Raw genomic sequence first — 3,173 nt, 5'->3', positions numbered from 1 at the left:
ATGGTTCACTTTCTAAAAAGGCCATTTAGTTCTCTTTGGAATGATGTAAAAGCGAGCGTTCTTGCTCATTTTGCTTCCGAGAAACATGCAAAACGGGACGGAAAACATGAAATTTTGCAATAATCTTACGCCACCCTTGCACGAAACGACGATAATTTTTATAATTTCATAGACAACAGAAGAATGTTATTTTTCTACATAATCCCCCCCTGAATTTAAAGCTGGATCCGCCCCTGAGTTCAGCCTAATGGCTGGTTTTTGAGAATTTTTTAGAAGCTTTCTAGACCAAGGAGGATGCAAGTGAATTTCCAAAGATTGATGTCTTCCGATCTAATGGAGCTAGACGGTTGGTGTTTAACCCGAGGTTGCAAAACTCACCTGCCTAAACATGGTGGAAAATTTGTGGCTTTAAGGCCTGTAGAAGAATTTCCTGATTTTTTTTTTGAGTGTCGTCTGTCGAACTAAACTGAGTGTCGTCGGTGGAAACTCTAAGTTAAGTCCAATATCTCATCAGGAAAGTGCGCGAAGAAGCTGAAACTTTGACCGAAACTGGAGATTGAGCGTATTTAAAAAGTGGAGAAGTTTTACCAGGTTCTGCAAAGTGACGGATTTTTGAGACATTTTTGAAATCACTGTCTACGAAGGATGAAGCAAGCGAAATTTCAAATATTGATATCTTCCAATTGAGCGAAGCTAAAAGGTTGGTATTTACTCTGAGGCTGCAAACCCTGATTATCTAGATACTGTTCAAAATTTGCGACCTTAAGTCAAATGGAAGAATTTTGAGAATTTTTTTTGTTTCACTGTCGACCTTGTCAATTTATATTCGTGCAACCCTATATCTGATCCGAAAAGTGAACGAAGACGCTGAAACTTTCGTGAAAACTGGAGATTTAGCGTTCTTAACGGGTGGAGAAGTTTCACCAGATTCTGCATAGTGGCGTTCGATAAAATTGAAAAGAAATGAGAAATTTTGATTTGTTATCAGGGAATTCTGAGGTTTTGCGAGATTTTCAGTGGAAAACTTAAGCATTTCTCGCTTTTGGATTGAGAAACCCAGAAACCAGAAATAGTGTGTTTGTGGCTAAAAGGGTTTTCCGACGTTGTGAAGTCACTTGAGGTAAATCCAGTTAAAAACTGCTGGGATTTTCTCAATCTACAGTTTGGGGATTGAGAAAACTGACTAACGGTAAATGGGAAGCTTTGGGTGGGACTTGAATTATTATTGTTGCACTCTCGAATGGGTTTTATTCGCAAGCATGGAGGATTTTGCAGCATTTTCGCTGAGAAATTGATTAATTTCTCTAGTTTTGGATTGAGAAACCGAGCAACTGAAAGTGATTATTTCTCTTTCCCAACAAAGCTTGTCGTCGTTTGCGCTTTGAGAAATGCTTTTTTTTGGTACTGTGATTGCGAAATGAAAATGGATTTTCGGAGGCCAATCCACTGTGGAACTGCTTGGTTTCTCGACTTGGGTATTGAGAAAACATACGACATTTTCACAGTGGATGACTTAGTTGCGTATTTTTGAGACATTTTTGAAATCACTGTCTAGGAAGGATGGTGAAAGCGAAATTTCAAATATTGATATCTTTCAATTGAGGGAAGCTAAAAGGTTGATATTTACTCAGAGGCTGCAAACCCTAATTATCTAGATAGTGTTCAAACTTTGCCCCTTTAAGTCTAATGGAAGAATTTTGAGATTTCTTTTTGTTTCACTGTCGACTTCGTCGTTTTATATTCGTGCCACCCTATATGTTAAGTCCATTATTTCATCAGAAAAGTGCGCGAAGAAGCTGAAACTTTGGCCGAAACTGGAGATTTAGCGTATTTAAAAAGTGGAGAAGTTTTACCAGGTTCTGCAAAGTGACGGATTTTTGAGACATTTTTGAAATCACTGTCTACGAAGGATTAAGCAAGCGAAATTTCAAATATTGATATTTTTCAACTGAGAAAGGTTAAAAAGCTGATATTGGCTCTGAGGATGGAAAACTCAACTACCTTCAAGCGGTGCAAAACTCGTGATCTGAAGCCTCACAAAAAAAGTTTTACAAACTTTTAAAACTGAGTGTCGACTTCGTCGACTATATTCATGCAATCCTACATTCCCAGTCTGACAACTCCCAAGCAAGGGCAGCCAGGAAGTACATCTTTTGAAAAAACCTGCAGAACTTTACCAGCTTCTAGCCATAGAAATGCTAACAACTTTCGATCGATCAGAGATTTTTGACATTCTTTTGAACTCACTGCCTGCTTGCGACGATGCAACAAGGAAGCGTTTGAGGTATTTTTTCAATTTGAGTGTGAACTGCTGTCCCCGGAACAGGAGCTAGAAAGTTGAAATCTTCAATGAAGCTGACGCAGTTTTCCTGCCAGTCACCTGAGAAGTTTCGTTAACGTTCGAGCAGGGAATATTTGAGAATTTTTTGAATTCCGCCTCAGCGCTGAGGAAGTTTGCTTCGTATCAGCAGACCGCATCAAATCATGCAGCAGCACATTTTTCTCCAATAAAATGCTTCCTGGACACCAGTTGGTACCCGACCATCCCATACCAACCTGCCACACCTTAAACCACCCGGTCACAGCCAACTGAGTGTGCACGTCCCGATTAATTTTTAAGTGTCATGTGTTCAGTTTCCATCACGTTAAAGCGTTTAGTCGCTGACAGTCATTTGGTAGTGGGCATTTTTTATATTTGGTAGATCGGATCGATTAGGAAGCGATGCGAAGCAGGCCGCGAAGACAACAGATGCAGCCCAACTGTCTCTAGATGGTAAACGTTGGCAAACAAAAGAGGGTCGGCCAGTCGGGCAGGTAGACAACAAACTCATCCGACATGTTTCCTTCTAACTAGGAAGGTGTGATGTATTTGTTGGCACTTTTGAACAAGTGCAGCCCCCATTATGCCCAACTTAAAAGGTTTTCCGCGCGTTTTTCCCGTCGATTATGTGAATAAAACGGGTACCAGCAGGACTGAGACGTTCACAGATAGACAAGTCGAGCGGGCCCTGATTATCCTTTCGGATGCGATAAGCGCCCGACGGATTAAAATAGTTGTGGGACGACAGCGGGATAGGAAAGTGCCTGATTGGGACCAATCACAACATTGATCGAATCGTACAAACAAACCATAATTGCGGAATACGCGGCCCAATCATTATGCGTCCTAATGG

The sequence above is a fragment of the Dendroctonus ponderosae genome, unplaced genomic scaffold (genome assembly GCF_020466585.1).
Source record: "Dendroctonus ponderosae isolate FM_Combo_2020 unplaced genomic scaffold, Dpon_F_20191213v2 Dpon_F_20191213_11, whole genome shotgun sequence".
NCBI classification, from domain to species: Eukaryota; Metazoa; Arthropoda; class Insecta; order Coleoptera; family Curculionidae; genus Dendroctonus; species Dendroctonus ponderosae.
The sequence above is the reverse complement of the archived record's forward strand: the minus strand, read 5'-3'. Positions refer to the sequence as shown.